This window comes from Simochromis diagramma, unplaced genomic scaffold, assembly GCF_900408965.1.
Source record: "Simochromis diagramma unplaced genomic scaffold, fSimDia1.1 OVJJ01000705.1, whole genome shotgun sequence".
NCBI lineage: Eukaryota > Metazoa > Chordata > Actinopteri > Cichliformes > Cichlidae > Simochromis > Simochromis diagramma.
The window spans coordinates 1,736,326-1,759,088 of record NW_024387448.1 but is presented as its reverse complement, the minus strand read 5'-3'; the positions used below and the strand labels follow the sequence as shown (position 1 = coordinate 1,759,088).

At 41.9% G+C, this 22,763-nt stretch overlaps 1 protein-coding gene across 4 annotated transcripts in view; it reads right to left on the bottom strand.

Annotated features, from left to right (window-relative positions):
* The window catches only part of LOC120722700 (plexin-A1-like), a 308,843-nt gene extending 300,892 nt beyond the window's left edge, over window positions 1-7,951 (bottom strand). For 2 of the 4 annotated variants that reach the window (XM_040013789.1, XM_040013791.1), the window contains exon 1: window positions 7,739-7,951. The gene's annotated coding sequence lies outside the window, so the exon portion shown is untranslated. The other 2 variants (XM_040013792.1, XM_040013790.1) reach the window with 2 other exon arrangements.
* Window positions 7,952-22,763: the final 14,812 nt, after the last annotated feature.

Here is a 22,763-nt window from a genome sequence, read left to right as displayed (position 1 = left end):
TCACTGAGAGCTGTAAAGGCACTCCAACTACAACCTGCAGCAGGTAGAGTGCCTGCTGCCAGTAGAGTGAGCTCACAAAGACAGGCTACAGAGCAGAAAAGGGACAACTGATGCAACCTAAACCAAATCCAACTCCAACATGGTGGAGTTGAAGTCTGCTCATGGAATGAGGAAGTTACTGGGGAGGCCGGGCGATTATCCCTCCATCAGATTTAGTCACAAATTAGGTCTATATATGGAATTATTTTTGTTTGCTCTTCCGTCTTCAAATACAGTGTAGTTGTGTGGGAAAAACTAATTAAGACTCATGCCACTACCCCACTTTTTTATGTGAACGTCATTATTTCTTCATGCTTGACAGGTTGTTTGAGGCTCGTCCAAATCAAATGCCACAAAAAGACCAACTCAGATGAAATATTACTGACTTCTAAGCACCTCTGTACATTCACAGCTTCACCTCCTCATCAAATCCCATGTAGCACTACATCCAGCTGTAGGCTCGGACAAACGTACCATCACTCCCTGATTAGCTCGCATTCTTGTAGGAAGCGATCTTGTCCGAATGAGGCTTTTGAGTGTTGTTGCTGAACATATTCTGCACCCATTATAGTCTGTTTGTTGGTTAAGTAGAGAAATTTCTAAATGTTGTGTTCTAACTTAAAATCTTCTGAAGCTGCACTCGAGTAAAGAAGCATGAGGCCATCACAAGAAAGTGATCAGCAGGCGGATACTGACTTACGACAATAAGTCTCGTGATCCAAATCGCCAGAGACGGAAAAACGTGATTTCTCAAATGAGTCACCCATGTCACTCTGGACCTGTTCCAACCTTTGGGCTGCATGCTCCCAATCCTGGAAGAGTGTAACTCCGTATGGTGTCACACTTGAATCTTAAAAGCTTAGATACAGATGGAAGCCTAATATCATTTCCATGTACATGTTTATTTACTCTGGAAGAAGCCGTAAAACTTTGTGAAAGGAGTCCAATATGAGTTGATCAGTCAGTGAAACTCACTTCTGTCCAGTAACAGTGATACTTGAGTGAGTTATTGTATCCTGAACTGTTCTGTTGGTAAGCGCTGCTGTTAGCCTCTGTTAGCTAGCGTTAATGAAACTTTCTTTGAAATGTGGAGTGGCTCTAACGTCGTTGAACTCAGACACTTAGCGAATAAACTCTCACAAAATGTGAGAATTTTATCAAACTGTTCGTCACAGGGAAAGTATTACTTTTTAACTCAAAGCTAACATTAGCTAGCATAATGTTAGCTTCTAACCAGCTTCGTTGCTTAGAGGGCTTCATGTCTAATCTGCTGACATTAAGTAATTGCAACAATATGGATAATAAATAACATGCTTGGGGAAATGTTTGTGTGTTAAAGCCCTGAGTGGATGTATTCATTTGTTTTGGAGGTGAAATTACACACTAGCCTGTGTATATTTATGAGTTCAATATACTTTTTTACTTCAATTCAATTTAGTTGACGTTATATAACGCCAACTGACAACATATATGATATTTGAAGACCCTACAATATTACAGAGAAACCCTCAACAACTTTCTTCTAATATATAAACTCAAAAAAAGACGGACTGTACCGTTCAGTTTTATTTGGGCAATAAAATTCCTGATCATGAACAAAAATTGATTAAACCTTGAATCTTGAAATCAAATGAAATTTCATATCAGACACAAAATAAGGTGTTGCACTTGATAGATTGCGGTCCATAAGCCTGAAGGCCTTCTAACCCACTGCCACTAGAGGCTGTTTAGCTTGGAACAGCACTTAAATGTGGCAGACCCTTCACAGTTAAAGTGTAAAGGGGCCACACTGGAATTGGTCCCTCGTTGCTGTGTCTTCTCTCAGCTCTTTCTTTGTGACGTTTCCCTTCTCTCCTGATGCCTTTGAATTCCTAATCACTTCAAGGAAAACCTGAATTAGGACTGCATGATTTCAACCTCAGTGACTTTCTATCCATCCCCTCCTCCTCCTTCTTCTTAGAGTCTCAGAATTTGAGACACATTGTCAGGAATGCAGTCACTCTGTCTTTGCCTCACTGCCCTCCGGTTCCTTATTCAATTTTTTTCTCACTTTCTTTAAAACTCATCTGCGTTTTTTTTTTCTCCAAGACTCTGCTCTGCTGATGCTCTGTTGTTCCCCCCTCTGCAATTACTCTTCTTCTTTCCCTGATATATATAATATATATATACATATACACACATATGTGTGTGTGTGTGTGTGTGTGTGTGTGTGTGTGTGTGTGTGTGTGTGTGTGTATATATATATTTTTTTTAAGGGGGGCAGAACAGAGTGTGCCACCAGCTATGATTCAGTGTGTTTTGAGAGTTCGCTCCATTAGATTACATACCGAGTTGAAAAGCTGCCAGACATACTTGTTCATCTTCAGACAGCATGATATATGAAGGAACAAAAACAACTTGCCTAATTTGAAAGATTCTTCGGGGCCTTGTGGCTACTTCCTCATTTCCCGGTGCTCTGCTTGAAACCCACTTTATTGTTTTCAATTTCCTCTCTGCAACTGTGAAGTGCTTTACCTGAAAATTGTCTGAAAGCAAGACAGAAAGAAGTGTAACACCCGCCGTTACCTTTGCATCCGACCTCCTCACCTCAACAACATTCTAATTTCTCCGGCCTCTTATACCCGCTTACTCCCCCCTCCCCACACCCCTTCACTGAGCACTAGCCGAGCACACTGTAAATTACCGTTTTCACCTATCCGCTCACCTCTGCTCACCTCAGCGAGCCCTCCTAAAGCCCATCCTTGAGAGCTTTTTTTCTCTCCTTTTTTAACAAACACTTTCATGGTGCCACTATAGCAACTTAAAAAACGAAATCGGTCCCTGCCCGCTGTTACTGATTCTCTCTGATGTCACCTACGTTCTCTTCTCGCTCCAAAGGAAGCGATAAAGCTCAAGAGCAAAATTTAAACTGCTTCATAAACACCGAGCAAGAGCTCCATGTAGAGAAAGGTGTTGTATCTGTTTTTTGGATATTTATTTTATGTCACGCTGTGTGGATTGTGGGTTTAGACTTTCATATAGTACAGTTTCCTCCCACTCTGGCAAAGAAAAGGAGTACTTTATCACTAAAGCTCGCCTATTGCTGGCGGGGGGGGGGGGGGGGGTTGATTTCAGATGAATAAGACAAACCTATCACTCGGAAACCCCTTCCATCTAGTCTCTCTCTTGTTTTTTTAATCACAGTGGAACCTTTTATAGCGCGTCAAGTCCTCATACTGATGTCTGTTAAAGTTAAATATTCAAGGTGCAATGCCCAAAAAGTCACAGATTTGTAGCCGCCTTATCCTTCCTTCTGTCATCCTTTTTTTCCTCTGCTCCTTTTTATCATTTCCCTGCTGTACCTTCCTCCCACACGTCCCCATAGCCCAGGGAAAGTCTAACCAGGATTACAGATAACAGAAGACAGATCTGCATCTGAAAGCCATGTACGGAAAAAACAAGAATGAAGCACTCCAACTCTGACCTTGGCCCAGCACTAAATATAAACAAGGAGAGAAAGGAGGGTTAAGGGAGGATATTCAAGTGTGCGTGTGTGCGTGTGTGTATTTCCCAGACACACTTTTCTGAGTATGGGAAATATGGGGATATGCTGATTGGATTGATGCTCCATAAGAACAGGAAGTTCAGGGATTTTGTTTGGCTGCACATGGAGATAGGGGTCGTGCACACGCTCACAAAGACACACACACACACAGAGAGAGAGAGAGAGAGAGAGATTATTTTGCTGCCTCAACTGTTCAGACAGCACGGAACATAAGGCAGAAATTGGCCATTTGGGACAACAAATACAAGCTGCGTGGTCTGGAGCAGCAGCAGCACAAGAAATTGGGATGCTGAAATTCTTTTAATTGCTGACAAAACAGCGGCAGAATTATCCTCGCGCTCACCCGGATAGGAAATAACCCCCCCCCGGTCCACCCGCCCACCCACTTGCCGCTCGTCTCGCTTGAAAATTCCAAACGCCGATGCTAACGACAATCAGAAAGCTCCTTTGCAAGTCTTATTTTCAACTGGGGAAGCGAGCGCTTCCAATTACGCAGCGTGCGAAAGTGGCTCCCACCTCCGTCTCGCGGTTACCTGTCGCATCTGCACGGCGTCGGAGCGTATCTTCCCCCTTACAAGAGGAACTACTTCAAGCTGCCTGCCCCGTTTGATCTGCCATGGCCTTTCAGCGCAGAGGCTGCATCAAAAAGATGCGGGGAACTTAAAAGCCCCATCGCTTCTCTCCATCTCTCTCTCTTTTGCTCCAATCGTTTCTTCTTGCATCCTTCCCAGGTCTGATTTTGTTGTTGTTGTTGTTCAGCCTAAAATTGGGTGCTGTAAACACTTTGTCAGTGGCTGATCGTTAAAAAAAGGAAAAATACATTCTTAAATTCTTACTAAATGCTTCATATTAATGAGCACTAATCATAAAGCTGTGGCTAAACATAAACAACGAAAGCTCCTTTTTCTAATGTTCCTCTCATTCTTAGATCATTCAATCCTCTTTCTTTGAAACAGTGACTGACAGATGGGCAACCACGACCCGTTCTTCGCACAGCCACGCTGCTCTGATCTGGTTTTCAGTGGAACCACTGAACTCCACCACTCTGAAGGTGTCCTGCACTTGGTTATCTGGTCTTACATATAACAAAACAGTAAAGTTATTATTTTAAAAACAGATCTCCTTATTGGAACGACTGACAGCTAAGTATAGGCAGCAAGCGGAGGGAAAATCCCATCGTCGGCTGACTGCTTTTGGTTGTAATCAAGTATGTGACCTGGTGGGAATGTTGCTCTGATAAACCGTATTTGGCGCTCTAGTCTGTCACTGAGTTATCCGAGCCACATGCATAAGCTAAACTAGGGAGACAAACTGCCTTTCAAGCAGTGGAAGGAAAAAAATGTGTTGTTTGTTGCATTCAGACTGGTATTCTGACACACAATATCACTTTTCTTGGCAGTCTAGTCATCAGCAGCTCAACAGGAGAGAGAGCGCAGCTCTAACACCGCTGGGTCGGCAATTCGGCTCCCACCGGAGCTGCACATACAGTATTTAAATGGAGATCTCTAAAGGCGACAGGAATAAAATAAAAAACAAACCATCGGCTAAATGTCATTTTCATTGCATCATACGGACACGTTACCATAGCCCACCCTTCCTGTGAGTGTTTCTCACACCGACTGAGTTCAGACTGCTTTATCAGTCTGCTTTATTGCAGTTCTGCTCGCCCCCCTCTCCTCCTGGCCTTATTTGTTAAAAGCACTCGAGGTACGGACCGCAGGGTGCACTGTCGATTGTCTGCGGCTCTCATCTCAGCCGGGATCTGAGGGTTGAGAGTAAAGACAGGGCTCCAGCAGCCCTTCCGCCACACCAACACTACCTGACCCTCCTACACACGTAGATTCCCTGCGGTGGCTGCTGCTTTCACCCAAACAAAACCATCTCCGAACTACAGGCAGGCGTCTAAGATGCTTATAGTGATTCAATGTCAAGGAAGCGCCAAAAAAAGCAGAGGCTTACATAATTAAGTCGCATCCACCAACCCAAAATGAGGCTGCTCATCGAAATACCCCTTATTAAAAAGTACTATGCGGTAATTACTTAATTACTTTGATTAATTTCAGTTAATTAACCTCAAAGGGATACTGCAATTTCAAAAATGAGTCCAAAGCTTTAGTATATTACAGTTTTAGGGTTAAATAAAAGAGGTTAAAATGCCAGAAAAGTACCTGCTTACAGGCACGTGTGACACATCACCCACAAAGAAAGTGTTAATTAAATGTCGCCCTAACTTTTGACAAGTTTTTTTTTAATCCAACAGAGTATGGAGTTGTTTTTAAAAAGCCACATGAGAAATCCTAAAAGTCCACTTTGATGCGACTACAACACTGCTTACCCACAGAACGTCTATTGTAGGTAGAAACAGGATGCATAATGAGCAGGGGGAGAGAATATCATACCCTCTATGAACAATTTAATAATAAAAGACTCCAAGAATAAACTAGGTAATTAGGTTGCAAGCACCTCAAAGCACATCCAGCACCGCTGTCGCCGGAGTCTGATTGTGACTCATTTTGGCCTAAAAAACTTTGAAAAAAAAAGCACAAGAACAACAAAAACCCCACTGCGTTTCTCCGGGTGCAACCAGGAACTAATATTTTCCCCAGTCACTTAGTCACATTGGATGTCACGCCTCGGCCCCGGAGTGGAAGTGATGCTCAGGGTTTCCTGCTTTATCGACGGGTCCCAGCACAGGCGCAACATGACACACAGACACACACTTAAGAAAGGGGGTCTCTCTCTCTTTCTATTTCCCTTCATCTCTTTGCATCTCTCCACATAGCACCCACATCATCACACACACAAACACACACTCATGCTCACAAGTTTACCCTTGAGAGAGATAAGTAGAGAGAGAGGGAGGTAGATGAGGATGGAATATGCAGAGAAGGCTCACATCTCTCTCTCTCACTCACACACACACACACACACACACACACACGCACACACACACACACACACACACACACAACCTAAAGAGATATATTCCCCCCTCCTTTTTCTGTGTGCTTGGCAGGCAAACTGGTGGCTTGATGCCCGTAAGTCTCTCAAAATCAGCCTGTCTGCCTCACCTACGCATTTCAAGTCAAAAATTCATAAGGTGACACAAAACTGTCAGAGCACGTTTGACGTGCCTCCAAAAATGATGACGCTATGGGCGTGCGTGTGTGCCCGCCTGGATATATATTTTTATATGTGGGAGGGTATGGGACAAACACACAGGAACACAAAATCTGCAAATCCACTCATATCTCACAAACACACACACAGCCGTGGAAGCAAACAACACCCACGAGCTCTCGGATTCATAGGTCAAACATTTACATTTTGCGTCTAGGCGCATACACAACCACCAAACATATGAGACCTTGCATGCATGCAAGCGTGCACGCGCACTCTCCGCGTGTTTCCAAGTTGATTTCGTGTTTTCAGCACAAGTTTTCAGCAAACAATCGTCATGATAAATCACAACAGGCCACAAAATAAAAAAATATATATTTAAAAAGTCCGGTACAATTTTCTGGTGAGCCGGCTGTGCTCAGCAGAGGTTTCGGTGACTGATCGCTCTTCTAAACGGCACCACTATTACATTGCGACAGCGTTCCTATCAGACTCCTGCCGTCCTCACTACGCACCACAGCAACATTAAAAGCTGTGACATGCTGGACATAAAACACCGCCGCGCATCTTTGCACTATAACTGCCTCATTCATGCTGCCACTTTGCATCCAAGGAAGAAAAAAATATCCGCAGCAGCTCCTCGCCAGTGAAGTAATGCAATCCTTCACCTTCAACAACTTGAGCAATTCCACCAAAAGCCAGAGAAAGGAAAGACATTCAGATAGTCCATGTGCAACCTCAGCATGCGTTTGGCTGCTTCCCCTCCAAAGCGCAAAAATGAGAGAAACACAAACCCCGATCCCCCCCCGCAGCACTGAGTGGTCCATGTGTGCTCTGGTTAGAGTGGAAGTCGGGAGAGAGGCATCGGCAAGAGGGGTACGAAGGGCGACAAGGAGAGGAAGGGTCGGAGAGGGGGAAGGAATGTCACCAACATTTCGGATGTAGGAGAAGACAAAAAAGAGAGAGAGAGGGAGAAAGGGTTCCGAGACGAGTTGAGAGATGACTATCAACCACGAAAAGTTTGGCTGTACTTACTGATCAAACCGTCCTCTGCATTCGTGCTGCATGGCATTTCTTTTCTTTCTTTTTAAAAAAATGTAAATATAGATTTAGGATGTTGCAGCAGAAGATGTTTCCATTCCCGCCGGGACTGGTCACACAGCAACAGCAGCAGCAGCTGCAGCAACGGTTCCAAAAGCTCAGCTCTGCAGTTCCGTGCGCACACGAGAGCAGCGCTCAACATGAATGAGAGGAGAGCTGCAGTCAGACTCCGGCATCCCAAAGAGGAGAGAGAGAGACCGAGAGAGAGGGAGGGAGAGAGTCAGTGACAGGAGTGCGTCACCTGGCGGCGCAAATGCGTTACAGCGGGTGTCCAGGCGCACTACTCCATGGTGTGTGTAGGTGGCAGCATTGGACCCTTGTGTTCTTAATCTCATTTTGCACTGGCTGAACAGCAGTAATCAAAGGATATCCTTTTTTTTTTTTAAATATATTTTTTTGAGGGACCCTCACGCACACTTTGATTGATTGCTCTGCTCATCTTGGCCTCATGCAGAGCAGCACTGCTCTGTTTTCATATCTCACTGCCCCATGTGATGTATACATGCGTGTGCACCCTTGTGTGGGAGATTTGGTATGTATTCATGAGTGCATGCGCTGTAGTCGAGCGCTCATGAATGCATATCGGAAGCTCGGCGTGCTGGGCGCTCGTGCGTGTGCGCGCGTGCACACTTGCTTCTGTCTAATCGATGGCGTTCAATGCTGAAGGTCAGCTCCCCTGAAACTTGACAAATCATCTCTATCGGCAGTGTCGGCCTTGTATGTTACTTCAAAGACCCCTGGCTGCTGTGGGTGATTTAAAGCAGATCCTCAAACAGCAATATAAATATAATATAATAATATAATAATATTTTTTCTCCTTTTCAAATCACAAATTGCCTGAATACTTTAATACTCAAATTAAATAGTAATACAAAACAAACAATATAAAACTAATTGGCTACCTGAAGGTGAGTCTCCACAGACACAGCTTTAATTATGCGCGTCGTTGTTTGTAATATCTCAGACGATGATCATCAGGCTTTCGCAAATGATACATATGGGACACCATCATTATCCCCACCCCTCCACCACCACCGATTAAGCTCTCTCAAATGATGACAGTTGTTGCCAGGTGACCATTTGCATGGAAAGACATGTATTTCTTTTCTAACTGACAGTCACAAATCAAAGTCTTTGGGTTGTCTTCTCATGACTTGCGCTGCAGCCCTGAGAGATTTGGAGTCAGGAAGTTAATTTGCACCATAAAGGAGAAAGCATAGCCGCTCTGTGCTCCAAACATCATTTTTGTTTTATCTGCAAGAATTTTTTGCAGCATTTCTTCACCCCGGGCCCCCCTGCTCTGACCTTTGCGGTCCCCTTGTGCATATTAAATGGGATATTCCTGCCCATATTAGTGATGACTGGGGAGTTTTACAGGACGATGGATATCGGGTTCCCTCTCTCCACTCCGAGGACAAGGATGTGGTTACACAGATGATACTCTTCTGCTCCAGTTACTGCATATGTCCATGCCTATGTGCGTACATCCTTTCTGCTAACTCTTACGGTCTTACGCAGCTTGATGTGATACTAGTGTGATACAGAGTTCATGGCTCATCCTAAGAATACCTGAGTCATTCACATCTTGTCAAGCTGTTAGCCACATCATTTTTTCCTGCTCATATCGATCGACTGTTTCTAAATGTAAAATCAGTTTTAAAGACTTGAGGTGAAGGTTACATTTTTAAAATTTATTTGTCATAGTTTACTACCTCACTGTGTGACAAAAACAACACAATCAACAGCACGAACCAGAGGGCTCACTGTGGGTTTTTTCTTTTATTTTTTTGTATTTATATGCTTTATACTACTGAATAAGAGTGACAGGTCATTAACATTCAAAATGATTTCATGCGTCCCCTCCAACCTTCTTATGAATATGAAAAAGGTAGATTCACAGCAGGTAAAGATGCTGGTAAACAAATTATAGCCTTAGGAGTACAGTGAGTTACCACTGCATCTTTCATATAAATATGCATTTACCTTTCAAAGAATTATGTAATCCAATGACAAATACAACTTTAACAGCATTATAGCCTGCATTAACAAGAGTGCTGAGATGAAACCCAAGCAGAAAAGATGTAGTTGTGCAGATAGTGCAGTGCAAAGGTCTTTTGCATTTTCTTTATTTTTAAGAGGTCTTGATCATTAGTTCTCAAGGCTTTCTGAAGGTCACTCAGATTTTTTTTTTGACATACATGACCATTTTCACAGGAATGGTTTTTTTTTGTTAAGCCACTGACATATGAACCATTCAAGCATAAAAACTGCACTAAGCTCAAAGGATGAACCAGTCTTGTGTCAACATACAACAAAAAGCTTAGCAAAGATCACTGAGGAAACTGGGCAAGTGGAGGACAAAGTATCTGAAACTTATGTTGTTAAGAAATAGGGAAAAAAAGACCTGACACAGGACCTGAGATATGCATCTGGTTCTTTAATTGATCCATCTACTGTTTGACAAAGCCTCATGAGAAAGGGTCTTAGTGGAAGGTTGGCTGATAGAAAACCATTCTCAAGGTTGAGGAAAATGGAGAAAATCTTAAATTACGAAATCAGTGAAAGTAAGAAATGAGTGGTAAGAGGTCTTCTAGAGTGATGAATGAAAATTTGAACTTTCTATTTTATGTTATTTTTTGCCCCCAAATTGTCATGAGTATGTATTGAAGAGGTCAGGAGAGCCGTACAAAAGTAAATGTGTCTACAACCAAAGGTGAGTGTCAGATTTCAACCATTGTTGGGGAGTTTGTCAAAATGAATGAAAATATGAATGCAAAGTTTGTTCCACCATTCAAAACCATCTGGAAAGAGTCTGACTGAAAACACCTTCATTTTTCATCATTTCAATCATCCTAAACACACTGTCGGTGCAGTGAAAACATACTTGGATAGAAAGACAGATTGGAACCCTGTCAGTCATGCATTGGCCTCCCCAAAGCCCAAACCTCAACATTATTAATGTAAAGATAGCCACCATCCAAAGAAGAACTTTGAATGTCCTTTAAGAAGCCTAGAGATCCATTCCTGAAGACTACCTAAAGATATCACAAGAATGCTGTAGAAGAGAGTTCAGGCTGTGTTGAAGAATAAAGACGTTCATGCCAAAAATTGATTTTAAAGCTCATTAAAATTGTACAAACTCAGTTTTTGCCCTAGATAATGTATTTTCACGTGGGCTTGTACAACGTTCAATAATCCTGGATCTATGTGTTATATTTTCCTAGCAAAAATATAAAGAAATGATGGGTGTTTCACGACATTTACACACTACTGTAAACATTAAAACAATGAGTTAAAAAAAGCTGAACTTTTTTGGGGAACTGCACAGTTGGAGAATAATTCTCCTTGGGTTCATTACAACACTGAACAGCTCCAATTTAAGGATTTTATCTGCTGTGTAACACTCAGCACACAAAGCTCTTCCTCAGACAAATATAGAATGACAATCTTAAACACCCACAACAAAAACATGTGCCATCACTCAAAACATGCACAATAAGCATGTAATTGAATGTTTCCTAGTAATACGTCATATACAACCATTAAAAAGAACGCTGTGCCTTCTTTTTAATACATTTTATGAAAACCATGCACCTCCAATTGTTTGCACTCCAGTAGGGCTCATGCTGCGTTGGCTGGGATGCATATACTACATACTAGAAATGTTTATTTCTCTGTTGCTTTAGAGAGTGACACAAGTAACACTACATCTTTGAAAAGTGTACATATATAAATATCTTTTAAAACAGTTCCCTGTTATGTGACTGGGACGTATTCACTGAATATGTATTTTAAATATGACTGATGGCAATTCACAGGGTGTTTTTGTTTATATGGATTGTAGGTATTTAAATGCAGCTCTCTGTCTGTCAGAAAGAAGAACCTACCCAGCTAATGGATTCCTAATGGGAGTTGTTTGGTGTACGGATCAATCTGTTCTTATACCTGCTGGTTTTGTTTGTTTGAGCTTTTTTTCTTTCATCTTGGGCTCTTGCGTGATCCAGCATTACAACGTGTGCATTTTACCCCCAATTTTGACAAATGCCTGGGTTTTGCCATGTCATCACGATGCTTGATTTGCCTGGCAGTGTTGGGCGAAACAGCAGTTTCTCGGTTGAAAAACTGTCCAATGAGTGCCAGACTGTTAATTGGCCAATAACTGCCACGGGTGGGACTAACACAGATGTCACGCTGGGCAGCAAACCTGAGAAGGAGCAATAACAATGTGGACTCTACCAGCAAGTATTCTCATTACCAACCAATGTTGTACTTTATTTCTACTTTGTTCCGCTCCACTATACAAAAACAAACCCTGTTGGTATGGCTGAGCATTAGTGTACTTTAGATTTATTTAGGGTTTTGGTTCTTGGTACTTTTCCAATAACGACATTTCCTGGTGGGTCTCTTTATATAGATACTCTCTGGTCTTATATTTACATCTAGTTCTGTTCACGGTCACAGTTTGGTTTATATTCAACTCCTTGACTTCCTGTCTATCCCTGCCTCCCTTGCGTGTCTTTAATATTGTACTTATTACTTCTCCCATTGTTATCTTGATCCAAGTCTCCCCTTGTCTTTTGTCACGTTGGCCCTTGCAATTGTGTGACAACTTGTTTTGAGTTTCCCTGAAGATTTTTTGGCCGTTTGGAAGATTATGTGGATTCCTGGTTTCCTGGCCCTACTGCTTCCTAATTCCTTCTGTCTTCCTAATTCGGCATTTGGGTTCACATGCTGCCTGCCACACGTTCAGTACATGACATAACCAATCCCCAAAGGAAAAACACCAACATCAAAGGCATCTCTACAAGTCGACTCTTCTGTTTCATATCAAGAAATTAGGAGGGACTTATTTCACACAGACCCACACTTTTACTGTTAATATACAATTATATAAAAGGAATGAGCCCTGCCAGGAAGCCACCTTTAGTGTCCCACTGCTCAAGTTAAAATGTTGACTAAAATATAGTTGTTGTTGTTTTGGGGGATTTATTTATTCCTCACATTTTGAAGACGTCCTTATCATTTGTTTCCTACCATAAATTCCTTCCTTTGGTTAAGATGTGGGGATTTTGCCACATATTTCAGCATAACTTTGATTCCAGCTTAATGCTGCTGACTACATAGTAGCTCACTATTTGTTTATCTCTAATTTATTTCCAACAGACTAGAAACAGAAAGCCCAGAGATCAGACGTGCAGTGCTTCACACAGCAAATGAAAGGCCTTTCATCTGCTGCCAGCAATTGAATCATTGCATCAACTGACAATAGAAAAATAAGCAAAACTGACATTTCTGTAAAGATGTTTTGGTTTTTAAATTTTTTATTTTTTTAGGGAAAATTCTGTGGGAAGCAAGGCGGCCCCGCTTTCAGCGTGGGGTCCCGGCTCGCGTGGCTTGTCAGCAAGTAGCTGAGGATGGCGTGTTTTTGACCAGCTCCGGAATCTCTCTCCTTCCCTCGTTTGCTCGAATCTCCCTCCATCTCTTCCTCCTTCCAACAGAGCCTTGATCAACAACGTCCATTTTATCCCATAAACGCAGACTGATGCCAAATCATAATTAAAATCTCCTCTGAGAGCTGCCTGAAAAAAAAAGAGAAGAAGAAGCTAATTAGGCGTTAAAATAAAAACTTTTCTCCATTTATTATTTTTTTCTTCCTTTCCGACACAAATCAAATCAGCTATCTTAACTTTTGTGCTTAAGTCAAGGTCGCTGCGCATTTGAAATGAGGCAAATTATCCTTTTTTTTCTCCTTTCATTTTTTTGTCAGTTTGTTTTGTTTCACTTACCAAGTTCTTCCTATGTTTTTTTTTTCCTTTCTTTTTTTTGCTTTTGATCTGTGACAAAATCAGATTCCTGCGATGTTAGACACGACTGCGAAGCAAAATGCAGCAGCAATTACGCAGAGAAAGAGGAGCGGAAAAAAGAGACGAGGACGGGGGGGCGGGGATGAAGGGAGAGAGATGGGGAGTAAGTAAGGAAAAAAAGGTTGATGGCAATCAGAGAGAGAGAGAGGAAAAGAGAAAATGAGACAGAGAGAGAGTGGGTGGCGGGTGACTTTTAAACGCAGCAGCCGCTCAAAGGATGACCGGGCTTCTTTGCTCTCCGTTTAATCCTCGCTTGATCTATATCACTCACATGCCACGCGCACCCACACTCACAACACAGGTGTAACAGCACACTGGGCTAAAAGGCCGCGCTTCTTTCGAGCTTCCTCCTTTTTTTGTCTGTTTCTGGAAGCGTCTGTAATTACAGCCAGGGGAGCCAGCTAATGCTACGGCTAACTAGGAACTTTAGACCTTTGAAAGTTTCAGCATGTGTGTGTGTGTGTTTCTGTGTGTGTGTGTGTGTGTGTGTGTGTGTGTGCGCGCAAGCCAGTAAATGGAAGCCAGAGAACAAGCAAGGTGAAAGTGTTTTCTTCTCGTTGTTTCAAATAATTGCAGAGAAAGAGAGATGGGACTGTTGCTCCTGTTCATCTGCAGCGTTTCAGCTTCTCTTTCATCCCATCATTGGTTATTCTCCACACTACCCCCCACCCCAACCCCCTCTATGGCTCTTTTACCTCACATTCATTCATTTGCTGATGTTTTGTTGAATTCACCTAGGTGGAATATAATCACTCATTGCAGAGGAATTAGAGGCCAAAGTCACATTTTCTGAATAACACAGGATTAAATTATTCAGACTACATTGCTCGATAAAGGCTACACAATGTGGAACTGATTTTCTGTAAAGCTTTGATGAATTTTACAGTCTGCTTCTGCAAACCGTCTCACTTAACGTGACGTTCTCTAAATATTTCCGCTCATTGCCAAGTTTAGACCCGTTTTTGAGGTGCTCGAGCTCCCATAAATTTCAACATAGCACCCCTAAAAATGACCGTAACAGTCGCAGGAGTAATGCATTTTAATATTATTTTCTGACATCGTCTTCTAATATTCTATGTTTTGCCAACCTTTCCACTGAAGACAGAACAGGTTTTAATGTCTTGATGTCATGATGTTGCAGTGCACTCACACAGAGGCATCGTGTGCTTCCGCAGCAATGAATAAAACTTGCATTGCATAAAGGATGAAGAGGTCATTTCAGTACAGATTTACAGAACTTAAAAAGTGTTTGTTTATGTACTGGAGTATATTTGCTCTCTGAATCGTGTCAAAGACGTTAGCTACATCAGTTAGATCAGCGATGTCCAGCTCGTTTACATCATGGGCCACATAACAAATGACACTCCCCTTTCTGCTAGCATAAAAATGTTTAGCTACACATTTAATCCCATTTAATATGAAAATAAGTGCAGTTTCAACAGTATTGTCTCTGTTTTTTTACATGAGAGAAATGCTGCTATAGTAAATTAAAGAAAGCTGTCCATTATAAATAAATAGATAGTACTGTAATACTGTAACTTGATAGTAATAAATAGTACCTGTTATTGTTTATTGATTACTTGACTACTTTGGTGTAGCATGAATGGCAGTGGGTTTAAATATGTTGAGTAAAAGGATTATCATTTGGTTGCCTTAAGTTTAGTCTAGTTGTGTTTTACTTAGGTCTTCTGTGTTAGTCTCTCATGTTTTTTGTCTTCTTGTTCATCTTGTCATGTCTGCGTTCCATGCTGTTTTCTGTTTTATTGTGAAAGTCCCTGTCCTGTGTGCAGTGTATCTAGTTTTGCTTCCCCTTGTCTCGTTAGGTCTTATTTGTCCCAGGTGTGTTCCCACCTGTTCCCCATCCCCTTATTATCTCTCTAGGGCTGTATCCCAATTCAGGGTCTGTAGCCTTAAAGGCCGCATTTTAAGGCTGATTACGTCACAGCGACGCGATGAAGGCTGTCCCAATTCAAAGGCTGCTCGAAATGCGGCCCTCAAATCCGTCCTTCATTTCCCTGAATTTTAAGGATGTGGCGATGTAGACTTCGTGGCCCAACATATCCCAGAATGCATAGCGCGGCGGTGGGTGTGGATAATTTTGCCGAAAAAAAACTGCGGATGAGGGGCGCCCGAAGAGTAACTTAGTAAACTAAGTACTGAATATTATGTCACTTATTTATGTGCAAATTTTTAATAACGAAGAACATTAAACATTACTGTTGGCCACATGGCGGCAAAGTTATGTGACATTAATGACGTTTGTACTAACTTGGTTTTAAAGCCTTTACTTTAAAATATACACCGTTCAATAGCTGAGCTTAATCTTACAGAGAATGATCAAAGCTCATGTAGAAACAAACAAACAAATGAACAAAAGATTTTCTCCTTCATTTCTGTCAAACAAAGCTGTATGAAACGTTTCCATCTGTTAGTATCATGGTTGCTAGGCAACCTGGGCAGCGCAACGGAGGCTAGACCGTCCCATTTCACAAGCCTCGCACTTCCGGCCTTAGCGGTCTTTGAGTACGCGGCCCTTGAGGATCGTTGAGGCTGCGTACTTTAAGGCTGCAGACCCTGAATTGGGATACAGCCTAGCTGTGTCCCAAAACGTAGGCTGCATCCTCCGCAGTCACAGCCAGGCGACGAAGGCTGTCCCAATTTGTCGACTCTTTCAAATGCGTCCTTCATTTCCCCGAATTTGAAGGATGGGTCGGGTGTGTCCTCGTGGCCCACCATATCCCAGAATTCATAGCGCGGCCCAGCCAATTCCAGTTTCCAACAATGGTGGCCGCTACTAAGTTTTAATATTACTCTTATTAATCTTTCTGGGTCACAAGATAAACTTTTAACATATTTTCAGGTGAGAAAGTAGCTGTGTAAACTTCAAATATCTGCTTGGTTTATCAAGACATCGCATATTTGCAAAAGTGCGCCGACGTTTTCGGAGACGCCTGTTACCCACCCGCTCGATAGCTAGCCGGGGGGTTCAATGGTCACTCGAGCCGGCGAGAGCAGCAGAATCCCGACTTCATCGTTTTCAGATCCCCGCTGTCTTCGCTACTCAGGTTAAACATGATATATAAGTCACTTGGATAACTTAAAAATGTAATTGTTTGGCTTTTTTCAGTGTTTTATTTGTTCCAGAGTAAATTGGTTTGGCTGAGATCAAAGTTATTAGATTAAATAAAACTTTATTAATCCACCGGGTGGGTTCCTCCGGGATTTTCACACAGCTGAATAAACGTCAAACAGAAAACCGATTAAACAGAAGTGTGAGATGATCGACAATTTACGCCAGTGTCCTGTTATATTTTAGATAGCAAGGAGCAGACAGCTGAGTTTATTAACCGAGACAGCAGTGACGCAAATCTGAAGGCTAGACCGTCCCATTTCACAGCCTCGCACTTCCGGCCTTCTTGGTCTTCGAAGGACCCAGCCCACGTAGACCGCGAAGGCCGGGTCCTCCGAAGGATGCGGCCTAGGTTTTGGGACACAGCTTCTGTGTACTTCTGTGAACACCTCTGAGCGAGACAACTTAAGATTTTTTAGCAAATTTTAACCTTCTGAGCCTCTAGGCTGCTAATGTATAAGTAGTTGATAGCCAAGAACTGATGTACTCTGTCTTAGTTTGTTAAAGTTTTCCTGTTCTGGTCTAATTGTCCTTCAGTGGTCGTTTACAGCTCCCAATCCAGGTACGAGTGAGCTAAATCGACTTTACCTGTAAACTACAGCCTGTAGTATATCTTCATTTACAATATTGTTAGAAACTTTACTGGGTTGTAAAGTCTGTCCCACTGTTACTTTTACATTTGACAGTATAAAGACTCGGAGAGGAGGACGGACAGCAAAAAGAAGCAGGCAGTGATGGACATGTGGTCAATGTTAGCACCACAGTGTAAAGCCAAGGTAGCTTCTGTTTGACCACATTCACCGATAATGATTTCACATGACTGGGCAGTGTGTTATACTGTTATCAAACGTGTGGCCACAGCCTACTATTGTAATAATAACTGAAATTACTGTTGTGCTATTTGAATACAATGTGTCTGTGTGTGAATGTCAGAACACAGAATTTTAACATGCATTTCTTACATGTTTTATGTAGCACGTTTAAAAATGTCAGTGGACACTCATTAGTGAGAATTTTAGCATTCAACAGGATTCATTGAACATGGCTTGAACATGATGGCTGGCACTACACGGACTGGTGTGCGCGATGACGTGTGTTGAGGCTGCACTGTAATGGATATAATACATGAATTTGAAAGCCTTGTAAAAGCAGCTCTCTTACCAGTTTCTTCTAGTCCAGGTGTATGAGGTGGCAGTGTGATTGTCATGTCTGTACTGAATAATGCTACTCTAACTGGTTGATGATTCGGTGGATGAGGTTAGGAGACCAAAACAATCCTGTGCATATTTCTCCTCTTATCTGCAACAGCACAGATAGTTCTTCAGCTTACTTCTGAACAACCATCATCCTTTGCCTCAGGTTTCATACCGAAAGCATCCACCGTAAAACTGCAGTATTATTTTAAAATCTGTGTTATTCTTCTGAATTATCCTACAATGGTTGTTCTTGAAAGCATCATTGTGACGTGTATGCAGTTGAATTGGGGTTTACAATGGTGAAAAGGGGCTGGTAAAAGTTTGATCCTAGACTCAGAATCGCCCCTGTTTCTTTGTTCCGGATTATCATGTGTGGATTTCTTTTTTAACGTCTTCATAATGCTGGATTGATGCCGCCACTGTCATTTTTTCTTTCTAATCTTGTCCAGGCTATCCTGAGTCTGAGCGACTCAGCACCTTCACTGCAGACACATGTGTGTACTAATGTGTATAATGCTGTGGTAACTTATGAGCAGGATATTGCAAATCCCTGTAAAATCCAGTATAACAGAGACTCTAAATGGGATTCAAATCTGGGCTTTGACTAGACCCTTTCATAACCATTTCTTCTTTTTGAGCCATTCCTCGGTGGATTTGCTGTGCTTAGGACCATTATCCTATTAAAAAGGTCCACTTCCGGTCCCATACAAGCTTTTCTGTTGAAGAAATTGGTCATTATTTATGAATGAGCCTTCAACTGTCGCACTTCAATTAAAATTTTACGGGTATGATGGTGTGATAAATGTAGAGCAATACTTACTTTTTCAATGTGACTTTGGTTTTTGTTTAAATTATGACAATGAAGATGACGTGTCATTATCTTTACTAAGAGCCACTTTCACCTAGGGTCACGTTTTTGCTTGTTCAGATACATAAAATCACAATAATTAGCACAAGCTTAATTCGAAAAAGTTTTCAGTATGAGCGACATACTGTAAAAATACTGGAAATATATTTGCTCTCTTGTCCTTACCACAGAGAGTAGCTCCGCATGTTTAATTTGGCAGTTGGAGTTTTACACCGGATGCCCTTCCTGATGTAACCCCAAAGGGGATATTTGCCTCAGACCATAACTTTGAATAAAGATAGATGTTTATATACGGGCTCTGCTGTTGCATGTGGCTCGAAACACTTTCTGAGGGACACCAGAAGAACATACTCTCAGTATTTTTCCAAGTAAGTAACATCATAAGCTATCTTGTGAAGTCTCTAAGTGTCATGCTAACTTGTTCTGGAAGCTAATATTTTGAAACCCACAACACTGTGTGCCGTCTCTTAATTGCTCCCCGTGGTGAAGGAGAGACTGGGATATGGCTTGTCAGATTGTGTAGCCTTTTTTGGCAGTTGTGATGTGTCGTGTGGCATTATCATCTGCTTTAGGTTCACAAACTTGTCCACACTTTGCTGGTAATGCACAACCCTGATTTTTTAGCCCTTCTTAAAAAAATAAATACATTTTAGCCCTCTGTATAAAACCTGGGCCTTTTCCAAACACTCATCTATTGTAAGCTGTTTTAATCATGGAGGTCAGCTCTGAATTTTTCTCAACATTACTTGAAAAGCTACTGTCATAACTAAATTGGATCAAGAGAGTGTATATAAAAGATTCAGTTGATTTTTATTTATATAGCACTAAATCACAAAGACGGTCTCCTCAAGATGCTTTATATTCTAAGGTAAAGACACTACAGTAATACAGAGAAAACCCTAGCAATCAAACAACCTGCTATGAGCAAGCGCTTGGCAACAGTGGAAAGGAAAAACTCAGTTTTAACAGGAAGAACCCTCTGGAAGAAACAGGCTCTTGGAAGGGCAGTATTCTGCTGTGATGAAAAGGAAAACAAGGCAAAAAAACAAAACAGTGAGGAAGAGAGCCAGAGATTAATAATAAGAATTGATTAAATTCAGAGTGGTGTGTAAGCACAAAAGGTGAGTGAACAAGAAACATTCAGTGCATCATGGGAAGACCCCAGAAGCCTAGACCTATTGCAGCATAGTTAAGGGAGGATTCTGGGTCACCTGATCCAGCCCAAGCAATATGGGCATTGTCACTGTGATGTCCTCCACTGGTTTCCAAAGTCCCACTGTGAAACTTCAGGGTGTTTCGTTTGCTATTGCTGTCATTTTGACCATTTTAGCATTTTGTAACCAGACATCATGAGTGTGAGCAGATCTGACTGAAACAAAGGGATATTGTACACTCATTGGCAAGCAACTTGTCAGTCGCATATGTTATGAGCCATTGAACACAACCTCCTTTCTGACTCTAATGCTGAAACCATACAAAATTAACTTCATGCTGTACTCAGACTTGAAACTACCATAAACTCCATAAACTCATGAAGACAGTGGTCACTGAGGTCAGAATAAGGAGGCTGAGAGCAATTTTCCCATAGATGTCTACACAACTTTGTGTGCTTTTGAAGCCACAGGAGTCGCCTCCTGCTAGTCACTAAGAAAAATACAGGTTAAAGACATTTCTGCACTGGCTTTACTTTTCACACCTGGAAGCTAAGACCATCTTTTATATAAAGTCTATGTCTGCATCCAACATTAAACCTTTTGAGCTATCAGTACTCTTAACCTTATGCTATCAGAATATGATATTTTTGGCTTTTGAAAGTTGTTCTTTTTCTTTGCAGCATATATGTTGGCTTAATAGTAACATCTACACGCAGAGAAATGTGCACGCATGATGAGACGACGTGGAGCCCTTCAGCTGCTGCACGCGACGGTTTCATTTCTTAGCCAGGCTTGATTCTTGCAGCTAAAGCAAATGGTATGCGTTTGTACTCCAGTCCCTCATTTGGGATTCAACAACAGAAGCAGATACGGACCATCGCACAGCCACTGGTGCTTACAGCTAGCGCGCACACGCTCTCACACACACAGAAAACTTGTGTTCCACTGTATGCGGAGCTGAGTTATCAGACGCTTTGTGACTATGTCATCGCTGCCTTTAGACACATTTCAAAGCAGGCTTTAGCGTGCGTTATCAGACTAATCATACTGTCTCGCTAATGTGTTCCTTCTGCTTAAGCTCCCTTGTTCCTCTGGGCGGTATATATTTTACATTGATGAGAATTCTAGTTGTTGGGATTTTTTATACTGTCCATCACATACCTGAAAAAATCCATTAAAGCTATAACACGCTAATACATGTGGCAGGTTGTTGTTTTTTCTTGCTTTCAATAAGAGAGGGGGAAAAATTCAGTGCTGACTTATTGCTTTCAAATTACAAATATTATTATTTTTTGCTTCACTGGAGGCAAATAACACCAGAAAATATCCAAGATAATCTATGACTTTTTCCCCCCTTTGTCTAATTTTTATAATTGCATGCAGTGGTGCATGTAAACACGAACTTCATCAGATGGATTGATTTAGTGTTTGGATAAACAGCTCATTTGGGAAGTTCAACTGGAAAAATGATTCAGTAAAGTAACTGTAGCTGCATGTGCTGATAGATGTGGGTTGTCTTGTAAGTAAACACAGATAGAGCTGTGTTTTTCTTCTGTGCATTAGTTAAAAAAAAGACACCTTTGAATGTTGGGGAGCTTCTTTTTTTTTTTACAGCTCTGTGGCTTTTAAAAGTGGAACAGTTGCCATGATACAAATATTATAATAGAACTGTGCTGATAAGGATAGGAAGGATTCTGGAGCAAAATAAATGTGTGTAAAAGACGCAGCAGGGAAGCGGCACAATGAAAGTGTGAAGGGGGGGACGCTGTTGATCATAATTGCTGGTGGTGAAATTGCTGGTCTGTATTTCCCCCTTAAATTTCCCCATGTGCCGCGGTCTGCAGGGGCTCCAACATGTGCAATTATTTCTACTGGAACGGTTCGGCTTGAACTTCAATATCACCTCCTCCGCCCCCCCTGTCCTAACGTTCCTCTGCCGCCCCCTCCTTCTTCCTTCCCCATTCTGACCAATTTGGGGTGGCAAGGCGATGGTTATCTAAATGCAAAGCGATGCTGTAATAGCACTCACCGAGGAGGCATAAACGACCAGGGAGACCCGGAGATGGAGGGAAGGGAGGGCGCAAAGAGGGGGTATCAGCACGAGAAAGAGGAAGATGCCGATGTCGTGTGAAAAGCAGATTCTCAGAGAGGCAGAGGAAATCAAGTAAGAGAGGAAAACTAGCAAAGAGAATGAAAATAAAATATGAATGGGGGTGGGGGGAGGGGCAAAGAGGAGGCTTGTAAAAAGAGGGAAAAGACGTGTGAGAACACAGAAGAGATGGGGAAATGATGGAAAACAGATAGGAAAGAGGGATGAAGTGCAAAGAGGAAGGAGATGAGGAAAAATGATGCTGCTGAAGAAAATAAAGTGATTCTACTCAGCAGAAAAACAAAACAAAAAAACCCACTGCTTGTTCAAATGCCAAAAACAATTCGCATCTACCTTACAAGGACCTTTTTTGATGATATGAATAATTACTGCTGACTCTGACAAGCAAAGTGGTGTCGTTATAGGGCTGCAACAGCCCGGAGACAGTAGAATGGAAGAGATCCTTCTTTTCTTCCCAGCTTACAGCCAGCAGTCAGTATTATAAATTTAAAGCTGTCATAATCAATATTCATCACCCCATCAACAGATTAAATGACTGTGCATGTTAAGGAGTTTATTTTTAGTGATGATAACACAGTCAAAGGCAGTTTGGTGTCTGTTAGCTCATTGTTTTTGTTTCTATGCTCGACCTGCCCGG